Source organism: Acinonyx jubatus, chromosome C1 (assembly GCF_027475565.1).
Source record: "Acinonyx jubatus isolate Ajub_Pintada_27869175 chromosome C1, VMU_Ajub_asm_v1.0, whole genome shotgun sequence".
In the NCBI taxonomy this organism is placed as follows: domain Eukaryota; kingdom Metazoa; phylum Chordata; class Mammalia; order Carnivora; family Felidae; genus Acinonyx; species Acinonyx jubatus.
Window position 1 is genome coordinate 32601795 of NC_069381.1, and position 18865 is coordinate 32620659.

An 18865-nucleotide genomic window follows, 5' to 3' on the forward strand; every position below is an offset into this window, starting at 1 on the left:
CAGTTTAGCAGTTTACTGAAAAGTTAAACACAAAATTACCATATGACACGGCCATTCCACTCCTGAGATATATAGTTAAAAAATGAAAACATACATTCACAGAAAAATCTGTATACAAACGTTCTTAGTAGCATTAAATCATAACAGCAAAAAAGCGAAAACAATCCATATGCCCATCAGCTAATGAATGGGTAAATAAGATGTGCTATATCCATACAGTGGAATAGTTGGCAATAAAAGGAACGATGTACATGCTATAACATGTTATGAGCCTCAAAAACATGCTAAGAAGCCAGTCACAAGACTACATGATTTCATTTACATCAACAGGCAAACTCATGTTAGTTAGACTATGGATTAGTAGTTATATCAATAATTGCTATTAACTACTATTAATAATTATTAATAAATTACTATTAATAATTGATAGACTATGGATTAGTCGTTATTAGACTATAGATTAGTAGTTTCTCAGGGCGCCTGGGTGGCTCAGTCCTTTAAGCGTCCAACTTTGGCTCAGGTCATGATCTCGCAGTTTGTGGGTTCGAGCCCCCTGTTGGGCTCTGTGCTGACAGCTCAGAGCCTGGAGTCGGTTTCAAATTGTGTCTCCCTCTCTCTCTCTGCCCCTCCCCTGCTAGTGCACTCTCTCCCTCTCTCTTGCTCTCTCTCAAAAAATAAACATTAAAAAAACTTTAAATTAGATTAGTAGTTTCTTAGGGTTGATGGGTAGGGGAGTAAAAGCCACTGGGTATGGGGGTTTCTTTCAGAGGAAGAGGAAAATGTTCTAAAATTAGACTGAAGTTAATAGTTTCACAACTCTGTGAATACATTAAAAAACAATGAGTTTCATACTTTAAATAGGTGAACTGTACAATATATGAATTCTAGCTCTATAAGGCTTAAAAAAATATTTAGAACTCAATCACAGGCAAATGTTCTTTTTCTGTTCAGTTCCTGCTTCCCTGGCTAGTACATCAGGAGCCACCTCAACCTCCCAAACTAGAACAGGAAGGGGAGAGTAAAAGTAATGACTTCACCAGAAGGCAACACTACAATAGCAATTCTTTTCAAATCTATAACCCCCTGAACCATTAGTGGTTCAGGAAAGTTTGTTTTCTGGTGGGCTCTACTATTTCCAAACTATACCATCTATTAATTAAACATGTTTAATGAAAATACACGTATGGTTCATAAAAAAAAGTGTTATACTAAATTCTACAGACAACCATTCTACTAGTATCTACAAATCAACTACTTAGGTCATACCTCCCTTCTCCTAAAACAAAACCAAGGCCAGGTCCTGTTATTCTCTAATAACAGAAGATTAAAAATTCATGCCAACCAACAATCAGCATTGGCTTTTTAAGACTATTTTAAGACCAAGAAGTCTGACCTGTCTCTCTCCCCACCACAGTTTAGGTCTGGTGTCAATCAAACAGGTGGTAAATGTTGGGGAGAGGAGCTTCTTGGCCAAACATCACAGAGCTATAGCTTCTTCCAAACACCAAACCTTACTTCCTGCAATTTATACAAACAGATCACAGGCCACCCTCTTCAAACTAAATCATAACCCAAGCAAGTAACACAGGATTCTATTTCTGGGTCTGTCATTAACTTACTGGATAATCCTGAAGCTTCAATCACTCTACTTTGCTCAATAACTTAATCACAATTTCCAGTCTCAAAACCAAATTATGCGATCTAATAAAAAACTTTTTCCCAATTTATAGATTTGGTTTTATGATAATGACAAAAGCATATGATATTAAATGTTGTATGTTTAAACCATTTTTACTGAATGTACATGAAATATGAAAAATTCGAAAGATTGTTCAGTCTAAAAATGTTGAGCCTTTCTATTTTAAACTCTTAAAGGTATTCACTAAACAGAGAGAGAAGAAGCTTTCAGAGAGGGCTGAAGTATTTTGAGGCTTTAAATTTAAACTCAGTTATATTTAGAAAGTCAAGATGCCACCTCTCTGGATCCTGTATCTTTATCTTGGGCATTTGATTCATGTGCTTTGCCTGGTGTAATTCAAAGCAAGAGATCCTACCATATCCCTAAAAAGTAAACATATCAGAATGTACTGATTACCAGAGGAATGTCCTACTGTACTGCCAATGAAAAGATGGAAAGCTGTAGTCTCCCACTGCTATAGCTGTTTAACAAAATAAAAATTACCTGTCTGGTCCCCAAAGTCAGTCTACAAACCACTTTATAAGGACCAATTAATTCTATTCCATTCTTGAAAATCCTGACTCAAGAGTTCACAGTGAAACCTAGAGAATCTATTAAATAAAAGTATGTCAGGAGATTCTGATGTACAACTTAATTCAGGAACTATTGGTTTAGGACAAGGATAGCAGAAAGGTTCCATATCATTTACCAATTACGCTCAATTGTGCTCAACAGGTAATAGCTACCTGCAGTGCTACACCGAGGTCATGCCTAAAAACAACCTGAAATTAGTAGTTTGCCACAGACATAAATGATGGGGAAGTGGCCACACGCAAACCATCTAGCTGTCATCTGTGATTGAGACTACTGAACGGGCTTTTTTTATGGACACTTTTGGGGTAAGAGAAGAAACTTAGATCTGGATTATTTACTTTTAACTGGCTTCGAAGCTCTGGCTGATTCTGGGAGGGTAAGAAGCAGCAAGAATAGGCCCACTGGCATATGTATCAGTATTCTCCAAAAGCACTTATTAAGCTTCCCAGTATTATACAGGAAAAAAAAGATAAAGTTTCTGCTCTCAAATTGTCAATAATCTTCTGTGACAAATGAAAATTCTACACAATTATATAAATTTGGTTCAGAAAAAAAAAAGGTGGTTGTGCCTTGAGGGGTTCCACTTTAGGTAAAGGTGGAAGCCAGTAGAACATGGAGTACCATGCAAAAGCAACTATAATTTTTTGATTCAAGAGGAAATCAACTGTAGGTTCCTCATCAGTACATGACTAAATTAACATGTTAAGATTTCACTGGCTGCATTTTCCAGGGGGAAAAAACAAAAACAAAAATGGGAGGTGGGGAGAGGCTATATATAATCAAGGCATGACCCACTGGAAGGCAAATGATCTGCTTTACATTGTTTTGTATACATCTAACATTCGATTGCTGGCTCATAGGGGGCCAGGTATATACCAAATTAACTTTTCTATGTCCCACAATGCTTAGCTCATGTTTTGTACATAATACTCTAAAAATGTATGAATTGGGGTAAAGAAGGACAACTCTTACAGATCTTTCAAAAAGAACAGTAAAAGAACTTGGTACCGAGACATGAAGGGTCAAAGGAGCAGACAGGGTGAAATTATGCCAAAAAGTAAGGGGAGGGGGGAATGTGTTAGGTTAAAAGAGAAAATAAACATAATAACCAAATGTAATATGTAGACATTGTCTGGGTACTGATTCAATTAAAAACCAACTGTAAAAAGACAAACAATTGAAAACATTTTATTATAAACTGGTTGTTAGCTAACACCAGGAAATATTGTCAACTTTGTTATACACGATGGCATGTGGTTATGTGCCAAGATATCTTTAAGAGATGTATACTAAAGTTTACAGAGGTGAAAAGATTTTCTTTAAAATAGGCAAAAAAGAAAAAGACAGTTGAGGTATATGTGACACATATGGTCAAATCTGTGATGGATAAATAGGGATTCGTTATATATTATCTACTTTTGCATATACTGAGCAATGCAGTTGTGGACCTTCCTGTTACTTGATCAACTCCGGCACTGTACAATTAATTCTTTTTCTTTTCTTAGATTTCAGGAAGCTTAAGAATGACTAGTACTTCTGAAGAAAACAGCCTAGACTCAATGAGAAGAAAACAGGCATTCATTTGTTAGCTCTACTAATAGGAATCTCTCTGAATCTACTCAAAGAACTTCTTGTAAATTAATATGAGAACTGAATATGAGCCAAGAGAGTGACTCAGCTGCTAAAAAGAAACCAAATACAATCTTAAACTTCATTAAAAGAATAGTACCCAGATCAAGGAGGGTAGCAGTCCCATGCACTCTTCACTGCTTAGTTCACAACTGGAGTATTGTGCTCTGTTTTGAGCACCAAATTTTAAAAACACTTGCAAGCTAGAATGCTTGCAGGGAGAGATATCAGACCAGTGAGCAGTTTAGAAGCCCAATGTCAAGTGTAGAATGACTGAAAAAACTAGGTGTGTTTAGCATAAAGAAGAAAACACTTCCCAGTCTTCTGTGTCACCTCAACCACAGAGACCCCCAATATAGTATTTTCCAGAGGATTTCAAGAGTTGGTAATAGGCATTCCACTGCCAGATAAGTTTAAAATAAATATTGTTTTCTCTAATAGATTTATCAAAATGTTCAATATCCTCTAGTGCTTTGTGATTCTTTAAGGATGGTCAGTATTTCCCAAATGTGACCATCTGTTCATTCATAAAACAAAAATTCACCAAGCCGCAATTATTTGCCAAACACTCCTCCAAATGCTGGGGATACAATGAACATTTTTAAGATTCTGGAGCATACCTTGTAAAATAGCCAACCTGAACCTCTTGATATTCCTCTAACTTCCATTGTGCTTCCATATCTCTAGGTTGTTTTTTTTTTATTCTGTCAGCCTACAAGGTCCATCACTAATCTCAATTCAAACATTATCTCCAACACAAAGCTTTTCTGACCATAAGCAAAAACTCTCTTTTCAACAAGCCAATGGCTCCTTCTCTGTATCCGTTCTTTGTGAACAGACTATGCCTTTTAATCACCTTCAGATCTCTCATAATGCCCAGGACAGTGTCCTGCATGCACAGGTGTTCAAGAAATATTTGCTCAATGAATAATCATTGAACTAGCTGAAGGATTATCTTGTTAAAGAACACAAACTAGGTCTCTACTGTTCCACACAGGACCAGAAAAGAAATGAAGTTAAAGGAAATTTTGCCTCAGTTAGAGCTAATGACAATCTACCTTACAGGTATCAGTGACTACAGGTGTTCTAAGAGTAGCCAAAGGACTATGTATCAAGTGCTTTAGTGGGAAATCTCACTGGCCAGAATGATTAATTCTCAAGATCCTAGGAACTACTGTATTTCTCACTATCATAGATAAAAGGAAACTTTTGATATATTTGTATCAATATTAAAATTAAGCTTAAATACCCTTTCATTTACTACTACAGTGAATATATAATGATGCCTGTTATGTGTTATTTACAGTGCTAAGTATAGAGGATAAATAACAAAAGACACTGTCTCCATCCTAGAAGAGTCAATATAAGGTTGCTCCCAAAGCAAATATGAATGCCTAGGTCATTTACCTCAGTAAGAAATGCTCCTTAGATGAGGAAATTCTTTAGATAAATGATTTTCAATATTTTGCAGGCAGAGAAATAACCATGAAGCCATTACCTCTTCTTAAAGACATCTACTGAAACCACTAAATACATTAAGTTCTTCAAAAAAACAAAGCTAGCCATTCTGCCTTTTTAGTCAAAAACTAGAAAACAGAAGAAATTCCAGGATTCCTCCATATGACAAGGCTTATCTCTGCAATGTCACTCCCAAACTAAAACCTGTAGTCTTTTACTTGTGTAAGGACCCTTTAACTTGTGTCCCCAGCATTTAGTACATTGCCCAACACACAGCAGATGGTAATAAATGAGCAAACATGTGAGAGAAATTAATGAGCCCAATGTCCCTGGATGAAAACAGTATCTTAAAGAAGCACTAACAAGTGGTTTTTCTTATTAGAAACCTGCCAACAATACAGTACCAGACAAGTCGATCTTAAGTCTAGTTTTCATTATAAATCAAAGTGCTATTTTTAGGTCACTTATTGATAAGTAATTACTGTAAGTAAACCTAAGGTCTTGGTTGCTTCTAAGGAACTAAAATTAATTCCTTAATCAGCAGAGTTAAACGACCAAATTGTAATGCAGAGAAAAACCCAAACACTTAACACACCCTCAACTTGACCCATAGATTATAATAAAATAATTTATTATAAAACTGATTTATTAACATAACTGCCCAAAAAGAAAAGTACTTTGGGGCACCAGGGTGGCTCAGTCAGTTAGGTGTCTGACTTTGGCTCAGGTCATAATCTCATGGTTTGTGGTTCAAGCCCTGCGTCAGGCTCTGTGCTGACAGCTCAGCCTGGAGCCTGCTTTGGATTCTGTGTCTCCTTCTCTCTCTGCCCCTCCCTCCCTCCCTCACACTCTTTCTCTTTGCCCCTGCCCCACTAGAGCTCTGTCTCGTCTCTCAAAAATAAAACGTTATAAAAAAAATTTTAATAAAAAAGCAAACTTTGATAACATCAAGTGTTTAAACTGCTCTTCAAAAGTGTTATGATTCACGTTTTTCTAAGTTCTCATATAAACCATAAAAATCATCCTTGTTTATTTTTTCTGATTATAACAATGGTATGAGCTCACTGTAGAGAACTTAGAAAATATAAACAGGTTCAAAGGAGAAAATAAGGACTACCCATTCTAACGGTTTCTTTCAGTCTTTTTTTTCTATCCAGTTATAGCTTCTTTATATACTATCACTCTTCCTACCCACTGGGCAAGAAACGATATCCTAACTATGACAGTAACCCAAATAGCCACAGTAGATTCATGTTCCAGGTACAATTTATGTCTAAATTTTACAGATGCGTACTTCCATAAAATAAGACCAAATCTGCTATTCTGTAATTCTTTTTTAAGTTTATTTATTTTGAGATGGCATGTGCGTGCACAAGTGGGAGAGAGGCAGCGACAGAACAAGAGCGAGAATATCCCAAGCAGGCTCCACTTGCTAGATCGATCTCACGAACCATGAGATCATGACCTGAGCAGACATCAAGAATCGGATAAGCCACCCAGGCGCTCCACTATTTCGTAATTCTTAAAAGTGTCCCTTTTGATTCTGTCTCCTCCTTGCCTCCAGAATTCTACAAAGGAGACTCAAGTAAAAATACATCCAATGACTGGAAATGGACCCAAATTTAACAAGGGAAGAAGGTATTTTCAATAGTTTTATGTCCCTTACTCTGTTATTGTCACAAGACAAGTTCTGCTCCAAGTAGCTCAGGTCCTTTGGGGTCCATAACCTTTAAGTTCTATCTCAAAAATCCAAAATATGTTCTTAAAACTTTCTCAGTTTCTACTAAACAGTACAAGACCAGAAACAGAATGCAGGATCTGGGTCCCAGTCTCTGCTCTACTAAACAACTGGAGTGACACTAAGTCTTAGCCTGTATCTCATTTTCTCTATTTGTCAATAAGCATATTACTTGCCCTACCTCTATTACTTGGCTGGTGGGAGGTTCCAGAATCCAACAAATTAGAGAAAATACTTTTCAAAAAGTATTATTCACATGTAAGATGAATATTTTTCCAAAATACACATCCCCTATAATAAACTATATAAAACACGACTTCCCCATTTCAAGGGGAAGGCAAAGATGCCTTTTCTGATGGTGATTCCTGTCTATTTACATGAAGATATAATACCTTCAACAGCTCCTTACAAAGGGTAGACAGGTAAAGCATGTCTTAGATTCACAGACCCAACCACACTAGCAGAAACTGAATCCATACATTATTTATCTCTGTACCATGAGTCAGTCAACCTGCTCCTGACTGTAGCATATTTGACTATTGTATATTTCCCGAAGTTCTACACCCAAACCACAGAAACTTTAGTCATTTTTAACAACTTAATAAGCACCCACGTACCCACCAACTAAAATCTAAGATCTTAACAATAACTTATTTTTACCTCTCAACCCCATCTCTATAAACAAACAATTTAAAATTATTAGCGAGTTCTAGTGGTCTGCCCCCCTCATCCATTCCTCTCACAAATCTGTGTCAACATACAATAAGGACAGGTCTGAACTGTAAGAAAAATTACAATTCCAACTTCTGAGATCTTCAATAAGGTAACATCAGCACTACAACAATCAGATCAATCTTATTTCCTTGATATCACTGTACTACTGTCCAGGTAGGTGAATTCAGTTACAGCTTTTAGCTGTACTGAAAATGAAATGTACTGAAATGTACTGAAAATGTTGTATACAGATACACAGAGTTGTCCTGGAATAATCAACTCTACAGTGTCTCTCCCATATGTGACCTAACTCTTCAGGACCATCTCTACATAAGAAGATTATGAAAAAATAGCCAATGCTATGCTACAGTTTGAATGTGTCCTCCCTAAAATTCATCACATGTTGAAATCCTAACCCCCAAAAATGATGGTAGTAGGAAGTGGGTCTTTGGGAGGTGCTTAGGTCATGAGAGTAGAACTTTCATGAATAGGATTAGTGTCTTATTAAAGAGGCTCCAGAGGGATCCCTTGCACCTTTCACCATGTTAAGGTGCCAGCTACAAAGGGGGCCTTTACCAGAAGGCAACCATGCTGGTGTGCCTTCATCTTAGACTTACCAGCCTCCAGAATGACAAGCAATTAACTTCTGTCACTTATAAACTACGTAGTCTGTGGTATTTTGTTATAGCCGTCCAGACTAAGACAGCCAACATGCAAAGTTTGTAGAGACTCTCTCTAAAAACCCACACAAGGACTTTCCCCACCCCCAAACTGTTAGCATTTCAACTCAGAAGAGAGTTCTCTAAGATTATGTTCCGACAATAGTTCCTCTTATTGCATTCCATAAGCGTGAGTCCATTACAAACTACTTCACCCATTGATGATGGGAAGTAAGTCAGACAGGGCAGCGTCAATGTAGGTCTGATTAAGCTAAAACGAAATCACTTCAGATTTATGGTAAAAATTCTTAAAGCAACCAAAGTGGTTTAGTAAATTATTAAAACTAGGCTTATTAAATGTGTCAAAGTAAGAGTTCTTATTGAATATGGTTCTAATTATATTCTTATTTATCCTATATTTTATCTTGTTACAGTACTAAAGTTTGACACCATATATGAATCTCATTTGCTTTCTGTTTCAGTTACTTTGTTTCAATTCATAGAAAAGTGATAACCATTTTGAAAGACATCACATTCTCAGGTAATCAGTTGATATGTCAAGCAGAATAGCAGCCAAAGGTACCTAACTACAAAATGTTACTTAAAATAAGTAGAATGCCATTGTTATAAATATAAATACAACATCTGGCTCCACATAACAAAGCTATTTCCATATCCCAACAGATGGCCCATAGTAATAATGCTTTGCTGATCTTGTTATAACAAATTATATTAAATCCAAAATCCTGTATAGCAGATGCCTTTTCCAATTTCAGTATAAGTCAATCTCTTTAACCAAAAGACTGTGCTTTGGTTCTTGTGATTTGTGCACTAAAATCCAATTACACCAATTAAGATGGTCAAATTTTTTGACAGTTGTTATAAAATGCCACTGTGGTGTTTTCTGAGTTTTGGAGTGAAAGAGGGTAGCGTACCTCTATCTAGGACTGAAACACTAACTGCTGAAAATGGAAAACAAAAATTCAGTTATAGGAAAGCTAAGGAAGGTAAAAGTGAGTTTCTGCTGTCTTAAGCCAAGGTTTCTGAACAGTAACAACGTGGAAAGGTTAAGTGACTAACAAAGACAACAGTGAAGACCATGAAAATAATGCAATTTCTGAGCTGAGAGGCTATTAGCAAGGACAAACAAAAAATGTACCTGAAAGCATAAACATGTATCCCTGTGCACTACAGTATTAGGTTCACATTTTTTTTAATGTGGACACGTCAACTTTAATTTTGCTGTTTCCCCAACATACTCAAAATCCAATCTTCATATTCTCGTCATGCCCCCTTACTTGAAATATTACCCTCCGTTAACTCCTATAACACAGTAAGCAGTACAAGGTAGTGATTAACAGCCATGGAGTTCTGAAAATAGACTGCAGGCATTCAAATCCTGCCTCTTTCCATCCCTACCTACACAACCTTAGGCAAACTACTTAATCTCTCTGCGCCTGTTTCCTCTCTGTGCCTACAAAATTAATAAAAATAAAATCTTTCAGAGTTGTTATGAAAATTGTATAAATAATAAATGTGAAGTACTTAGAGCACTTTCAGACCCACAGTAAGACTTCAGAAAATGTTAGCTATTACTATTATCACTACCACTATCATCATCATCACACCCACTGACGTTCTGAAAGAAAAGGCAGAAATATGAGATGACTTATCTAAATCACAAACAAGTGACAGAATCTGGTTAAAAAAAACAACAACTACACACACACACACACACACACACACACACACACGAGTATTCATTTTAAGTCCTGAAGATTAAACATTAAAAATCACTGATTCACTGGGGCGCCTGGGTGGCTCAGTCGGTTAAGCGTTCGACTTCAGCTCAGGTCATGATCTCACAGCTCGTGAGTTCGAGCCCTGTGTCGGGCTCTGTGCTGACTCAGAGCCTGGAGCTTGCTTCGGACTGTGTCTCCCTCTCCCTCTCTACCCCTCGTGCGCTCATGTTCTGTCTCTCTCTGTCTCAAAAATAAATAAACATTTAAAAAAAATTTTTTTTTTAAAAATTACTCATGGGGCGCCTGGGTGGCTTGGTCGGTTAAATATCCAACTTCGGCTCAGGTCATGATCTCACGGTCCGTGAGTTCGAGCCCTGCATCGGGCTCTGTGCTGACAGCTCAGAGCCTGGAGCCTGTTTCAGATTCTGTGTCTCCCTCTCTCTCTGTCCCTCCCCTGTTCATGCTCTGTCTCTCTCAGTCTCAAAAATAAATAAACATTAAAAAAAAATTTTTTTAATTAAAAATAAATAAATAAATAAATAAATAATTACTCATTCACTAAGGGGATTTCCCAGCCCCTCTAATTATCCAGAAATTCATATAAGAATCCTTTAAGTTAGAACAGCAGCACAGAGTAATAGAAAGCAATGAACAAGAAGATCCAATGGACTAAGATCCAATAGCTCCATTACTGATTTAAATTTACAATCTTGGGTAAATAAACTATTCTGAACTTCAAATCGCTCATCTCAAAAAATGTCTTGCCTACATTATAGGACTGGGAATGCTGTATGGTATACGTAAACCATTAACACTACATGAATGTTCAAGGGCCGTGTCTTACTCATTTTTATATCCCTAAGGCCCAGCAGAATGCATAGCAGAGGTTACACTCTAAAAGAGGGGTGGAGGGCATCTGGGTGGCTCAGTCAGTTACACGTAAGACTTCACTCTGGCTCTGGTCATGATCTCAAGGTCATGAGATCAAGCCCTGCAGTGGACTCCGTGCTGAGCATGGAGCCTGCTTGGGATATTCTCTCTCTCTCTCTCTCTCTCTCTCTCTCTCTCTCTGTCTCTCTCTTTATCTGTCTCCCCCTCTGCTCCTCCCCCAGCGAGGGCGAGTGCTCTCTTAAAAAAAAAAAAAAAGAAGAAGAAAGAGAAGAAAAGAAAAGAAAAAAATAAAAGACCTTTAAGAAATTTTTTAAAAAATAAAAAATGAAGTAAAAGGGGTAAAATTGGCAGGGTGAGGATGAAGATGAAGAAATGGAAAGGGTTTTTAAAAGTATAAGAAACTCAAAAATTCAATAGATGAATGAATAAAAGGTAGGATATTATTCAGCAATAAAAGAGAATGAAATAGTGACACAAACTACAAGATGGGTAACCCTTGAAACATTATGCTAAGTGAAAGAAGCCAGACACAAAAGACCATATGCTGTATGATTCCATTTATATGAAATGTCCAGAACAGGGTACAGACTTCCTTTTTGGGGATGATGAAATGACTAAAGATGATTATGGCGATGGATAAACAACTTGATGAATATACTAAAAACTGTTAAGCTGTCTAAACCAGTGAACTGTATAGTATGTGAATTATACCTCAATAAAACTTTAAAAAAAGAATTAAGAAAAAAGTTTGCGAGAACCATTAAAGTATAAAGTCACTGGCTTTAGAACATGTTTGTTTCTTTTTTAAAGAAAAAACACCCAGGGTACCTGGGTGGCTCAGTCGGTTAAGCATCCAACTTTGGCTCAGGTCATGATATGGTGGTTTGTGAATTCGAGCCTCGTGTCAGGCTCTGTGCTAACAGGTAGGAGCCTGGAGCCTGCTTCAAATTCTGTGTCTCCTCCTCTCTCTGCCCCTCCCATACTCATGCTCTGTCTCTCAATAATAAATAAACATTAAAAACAAAAACTTGAGTTTTCTGATATTTGAGTAGCTCTGACATGTGGACAAGAATGAGACTGGCAGAAGCATTAGGAGAAAACACTTAAAATTACCACCCCAGACCATAAGATCTCTATAAATCCTTCTGTGGAAAAAAAATCTGACATCTATTCTTATCCTTCCTTTCGAAATTCTAAGGTTAAAAATTACTTCCTGGTCCTACTTCAATAGTGTTTTCATCATGATCATTGTTTCTAAACTTCCAGACTACCTTTGATACCATGAACCATACTACCTCTCCTCTTCTTGGCTTCTGTAGCACTAAGGTATTTCCTGATTCTTCTCAGAATGTTTTACCTGTTAGCCTATATAAAACGACACCCAAAATTCCAAACTTCAAAGTTACTTCACCAGCATACTACCAACTTCCCATCACTCATCTGCTCACCTGTTTTTTACTTCCATCTGTAGCCCTGGTCAGTGAACAATCTACATTTTCATCTGTTAATCCTATAGCAATGTACTACTCTACTCAATTCTTCATTGTCTTCACTAAGGTTGGAAAGCAGTGGTATGGCTCAACCAAAATAATTCCTATGCTATTTCTAAGTGGCTTTGCAACATGGGGTACATTTTTTTCTTCTGAACAGTCTCTGTTTTTCTAAGTGTTCTGCTTAAACTAGCCCCCATTTCCAGAGTCAAACGAGCGAAGAGAGAAGGCTATCAGGACTGGCAGGAAACTAGCCTGCTACTGAAAAATTTATTGTACACAATCTAGCGTTGCCCATAACCAATCTTAGCTCATTTTCCTTCACAGTGATACTTTCCTGATTTCCCTATTATCAGTCATCCTCCCAGGACTCTAGGCTTTTTGTCTTTTAATGTTTTATTTGCATTCCTCCCTTTGCCCACAATCATTACTAAGTTGAAATTAATTTTTACTCACATATACATCTTCTCATATATCCTATGCTTCTTAGGACAGTGTAATAACCAAATATAAAAGCTCAAAAATGAGACTGCCTGGGTTCAAATCCTGGCTCTGCAGCTTACTCTATGGGATTTGAAGCAAGTTACTTAACCTCTCTGCAGCTTGGTCTCGTCATAGGAATAGTAAGACCTTATTATGAAGATTTTGAGTTAAATACAATTAATAAGCTTAGAACAGTGCCTGGGAAACAGGAAACAATAAACATTGGCTATTAGTTTATTCCCATAATCATTATGTCAGAACCTAATCTTATTCCTAAAATTCTCAAAGAGCATTCTAGTCAGTCTCCTCGCTCCAGAACATTCAGATAATACAAAAACCTTCATCGGGAACCATATGCATGATCTCAGTCCTAGTCGTTAGAACCCAATATGGCACCTCATCAAACTAAACCTTCCATCCTTGACAGATTCTCCACAAACACCTACTCACCAATCCTGAACTCATCTGTCACTACTCACCAACACAGCTTCTCTGTGCAGGCCAACAGGCTTAGTATCTTTTATAAACACTGTCACTTCTCCGCCTTTGTAAACACCCCTCCTTCACCCTCCTGGAATACATCTTCTTCCCTTTGAAAATTCCTATCTTTTGCAAATCTCACTTATACCTTGAACGTTGGTTGCACTGCTATTCCAACCAGGCGTTTGATGATGCTTGATAATTATGAATGACGTCTTACATGCTGTTTCCCCAAAGAAGTTGAAGCATTTGTAGAGACCACATATTTTATTCCTTGAGTCTCTTCACACAGACTACTTCGCACATGGCACAGAATTTTGCCGAAGTACACAAATGCTGACTGACTTACTAAAAAACTCTGTTTCAGAATGCATCAGAAAAACAGTCTCTATTTTCCACTGCCCCACCCAAACTTAGCATGATGAAAGCAGACAGAATCTGTATTTATTTTTATTTTGCACAGGAGAATACACTAACAGTTGCACCACATAAAAGGAAAATATATTCAAAGAGAACACACAATGCAAAAGAACAAATCAAGAAAAAGTGACAGTGCCAGCCATCTTGGAATCTGAAAAGTGACTTCAAAATATTAAGATTTTATTTCACCCAAACTAATGAACCAAAGAGAGCCAAAATAAACATGTCCTGACTCCATCCAAAAACTACCTAATGAAAGCATGACAAAGTCCCCGGTATCACAAAAATATCAAGAACAAGATTCACCTCAACTCCGAGAGACACAAAAAGAAAAAACAAATCCTCAGGTGTACATTAAAAAAAAAAAAAAAAACCACCAAAAAACTAAAAAAGTCAATCACATCTATATATGCCACCAAAACAGAAATATGAAGGGAGTTACTGCTTTTCCACAAATATTTGCTGTGGTCTGGGAGGAATAAAAGGCTTCTCTCACTGCTACTCTAGCTACCGGGAGCAATCTGTGGTCACACAAGAGCAAAACACAGGAAGATGGAAACCTTTAACCTGGAAGAGACATTAAAAAAACTACCCAAAACACATGTTTCAAAACCAGTTTCAAAATACAAAGCAGCGCAAAGGTACTCAACAGAACGAAAAGTGAAATAAAAGAGCTCCCACGAAATATGTGACTCAGTGAAAACTATTTAGTACCCCCTTGCAAGTAAAGAGCAATGGATGGAATACTTTCATGACATGCACTCGTTCCAGTGGGAAGCAAAATAGAAGGAAAAAATAAAAGTGTCAGGAAAAGCCAAGATGCCCACCAACCTCTAACTCCCTGGCCAGCCCAAGGCAGCTCATTCAGGAATCCAACTGAACTGCACAACACAGTTGTGAAAGGGACACCTTTGCCAGCCAAACACGCGCGCGCACACACGCGCACACACACGCACACACACAAAGTAGAACGGAAAAGTGAAAACTATACACCTCAATGCATCAGCAGCTAGAGCCCACTCTTTTAGATGAAGCAACAGAGAAAAGAACAAGAACAGCTAAATGGAGAGGAGGAAAGACGTCTCGGAAAACTAAGCCCTGTCATGTCCCCTACTGCTCTCAATTTCCGAGAGTACAACTCTTGCTTTCTCCCAGCTAACCAACAGCCGGCCTCAGCAAAGCAAACTGACCCTAACACCTTCCACGCCACGGGAGGAAATCAGAGAGGAAAAACCACCGCGTAAACCTCCCTCCTCACCAGCTGCAAAAAATGGAGGGGGGAGGGGGGAGACACCCTACCACGTGGGCAGGATGCAACACACACAGGGCAGCAACACGTCCGCATGGAACGGCGGCCCCGGCCCCAATGCCGGCAGAGGACACGCCGTCAGGATGGGTGGGAACGGAGGCCCCTCGCGCGGGCCTCACCCAGAAGGGCACCCCTGAGACGCGACATATTGCCCGACCCGCCAGCCGAAAAGCACCCCAAGCTTGAAGGGAAGAAGCTGCCATGCCGAGGTAGGGGACCAGCCCAGGCCAGGGGGCAGGTCGCGGAGAGGAAAAGACGGCCGCTGTCCTCGGACTCGGCGCCCCCGGGAACCCCGTCTGGCTCCCCCGGGCCCCGCCTGGGGGAGGGGCCGGAGGCGCGGAGCTGCCGCTTCCCGGCTGAGGGGCAGCAGCAGCTGAGGAGAAGCGCCGCGGGGGAGGGAGGGACCCAGCCCTCGCCACCCGCCAAGCCCCAGCCCGGGCCCGGGCCCCCTGCCCCGCCCGCCACCCACGCCGCAGCGCGGCCGCGGCCGAGAGAAGGAGAGGGCGTCTCGCGGAGAGCAGCCCCTGCCTCCGTCCCGGGAGATGCCCCAGCCCCGCCTCCTCGCCCGCCGCCCCGGCCCCGCCGCCCTGGCGGCTGGCACTCACCTCAAGGCTGCGCAGGCCGGGACGGCCCGGCCGAGCCCCCGGCCGCTGCGTGCGTCTCCGCCCCCGGGAAAGATCCCAACGGCGCCTGGTGCGAGCGGCCGAGGCCCCGAGCAGCGCCGAGAGCGGCGGCGGCAGCGGGAGCAGCCAACATCCGGGGCCGCGCACCCGGAACTACTTCCCGACCCGCTCCCCTCCCGCCCCCGCCGTCGCCTCCGCCTCTCGCGACGTCGCTGCGCCACCGGCACGGCGTCAGCGGCGTCCCCTCCCCTCCGCGGTCACGGCTGCCGCACCGCGCGCGGGATCCCTCCGCTGGGACAAGTAGTGCCCCTCGACGACGGGGGCTCTGCCTCGGCGCGGCGGGTGTTTTGGAGCGGCCGGCAGCTCCGAGGGATGTGGGGTCTCTGCGCATCAAAGTGGAGACTAGGAAGTGTGGGAGAGGGCTGTGGACAGCAGGGCCCTGCGGCCTTGGACCCTGCTCACAGATTTCTCAGACCCCGTGCTCAGGAAGGTTGATGCCTCGTGACCTTGCCCCCCCACCCCTTCCCAGCCACCTCACCGTAGCGACAGGCCCCTCGGCCTCTACGGGGAAAGCAGACCCCTTTTCCAACTTTGCACACCGCGAATTCTACAGCCCCCAAACAAGGGCACCTTGGACCTTCGGTTCACCCTTCCTTTTAGAACCTCCCAAGTCCCGGGTTCTAGGCCCATCTCTGCCGAGGCCATACCCTGCCCTAGCCTTAGTTTCCTTCTTAAAGCAGCTGGCATTCTAAAGGCCCTTCTTGATTCTAAAGTTAGTTGTTCAGCTTATGGTCCTTGCTATCAACAGGTGGAGCCTACAGAAGGACAGTTTGGACGACTTGCGAACTTTGGAATTTACCTCTACGTCAATCTTCACTGATTCTTTCTCTAAACTATTAGCACTGCTAATCTGCCCTGTAATTTCACACTTAATTACATTCAGACCTCTAATTTGCTGTTGCTTCATTGGGTTAGTCACATATATAAAAGCAAGCACCCAACATGCTTTTGAACTCACGGTAGGTGCTCAGTATTTGGATACTCGGACATTTGTTAGATGAATACTAGCTTAATTGGATGAAGGAAATAGGAGAGGCTTGAGTGAATTGGCCCTGGGAATCTTTCTGACATGGTCCCGTAGGGATCAGATAAAGACCTCAAGTAGTTAAAGAGCTGAGTACCCAATTCCCTCAGCAAACACGGAACACCTGCCATTTGCCGAGCATTTCTAGGCAATGGGGATTCAAAGTACTCCGATGTTCCTTTTCTATTTAAGACTCTAGCAAGAGTCTGAAAATAAAAAGATTCATTCATGCATTTATCTAACAAATATTTGCTAATTACTGCGAATGTTGTCAGACACGATTTTAGTGCTTGGGATGTATCAGCCAAATAGGAGGACACATATCTTTCCCTTTTGGAGCTTTCCTCTGTTATGGGGAGGAAGGCGATTAACATAACAAAAAATTATTTGGTATATTAAAAGGTATTCAGTGCTATAGGGGAAAATAGACCAGAGTAAGGTACAAAGAAAACTGAAGGATGGTGGGGCTTGGGATTTTTTTTTTTTAAGCAACAGTTTATTTATCAATAAGATGTTTATTTGTTCAACAAATACTTAAGCCAAACCATGTGTTAGGTGCCGGGGCTGAGTGGAGAACACGCTCAACAAAGTTCCGACCTAGTGGACTACCCAGCTAGTGGGGACCACATACCAGGTACTTTCGCGTGTCCTCTCATGCAATGCTTTCGCAAGTCTGTCGGAAAGAACTCCTGTGCTCGTTTTTGCTGCTGGTGAAATTGCAGCTCAGGAGAGAATCACCAGCTGGGGAGAAAAAACAGCCAGGGTTCAAACCTAATGTCTTCAGAGTCTAACTCCCTTTCTAGCTTCCCCTCAGCTTCATCTCCTATTTTTCTGTTTCATTATACCTTAACCTCTTTCATCATGGAAATGCAGGTGTTAATCTAGGCAAGTGGCCTTAGGCCTATATTGGGGCAAAAGGGAGGGGAAAAAAAGGAAAATATATTTAGAGGAGGAGAGGGAAGACTTCTCAAAACATCTAGACTCGTGGAGCAAAGTAATACAGGTAGCAAGAGGATTTAGTAGAAGGGAAATGAAGGTAGATTCATAATATCCCAATTCTGGTTTTACAGGATGGTTTTAAACAGCCATTAGAGAGAGCCCAATTCATAAGGTGACTTTAACGAGAAGCTTCAAAGAGGTAAGGGAGTGAGCCACGCCATTGTCTGGGAGTGTCCCAGGCAGAAGGAATGGCTAGTGGAAAGGCCCTGAGGCGACAGCATTCCTGGAAATGGTAGAATCCAGGACAACTGGAGCGGGTGAGCTACTGAGACAAGAATGGGGAGATAAGGGCAGAGTTGGGTCTTGTAGGCCACTGTAAGCATCTTGACTAAAATAAAACCGCCACAGGGCTTTGAAGAGAGGAACGCTATACAGTTCATGCTTTCAAAAGACTACTCTAGCTACTGTGCTAAGAGTAGATGGGGAGAGGACAACATTGGAAGCCAGAGGCTCCACTATCCTGGTTCAAGGTGATGACTTGGACCAGTCAAATAGACTGAGTAGGAAAAATATGATACAATCTCTCTACTTTAAGAACTCACAGTACAGTGGAAAGCAAATAGATTAATCACAGTACACTATGATAAGGGAAATAGTATCCTAAGAAGGGGCTACCCTTGCCAGCTTGCTTGAGAGAGAGTAGAAGATCTCTCTTCTACCAAGTTGCTAAGGGAAATGGAAGACTCTAGTTCTTTTTTGGACCACTGGGTGAATCCTTGATAACACAGCTAAAATTCATCTTCTTCCCGGTCCTCCAGGTCTCAAAACTCACCATCATCTGAGGGACTTTAGGCAGAACAGTTCTGAAGAACAGTCTGGGTCATGCAATTAAGAATATGGGAAAAGCTGAGATTATCCCTATTTATCAGAGGGA

The 18865-nt window shown here is 40.7% G+C and overlaps 1 protein-coding gene across 3 annotated transcripts in view; it reads right to left on the bottom strand.

The window, feature by feature from the left end:
* FOXJ3 (forkhead box J3) overlaps nt 1-16046 on the bottom strand; it is a 148930-nt gene extending 132884 nt beyond the window's left edge. The window contains exon 1 of one of the 3 annotated variants that reach the window (XM_027059498.2): nt 15891-16046. The gene's annotated coding sequence lies outside the window, so the exon portion shown is untranslated. Of the gene's footprint in view, nt 1-13704; nt 14935-15890 lie in introns of those variants that run through there. The other 2 variants (XM_053212440.1, XM_015063145.3) reach the window with 2 other exon arrangements.
* Between the last annotated feature and the right edge of the window lie 2819 nt (nt 16047-18865).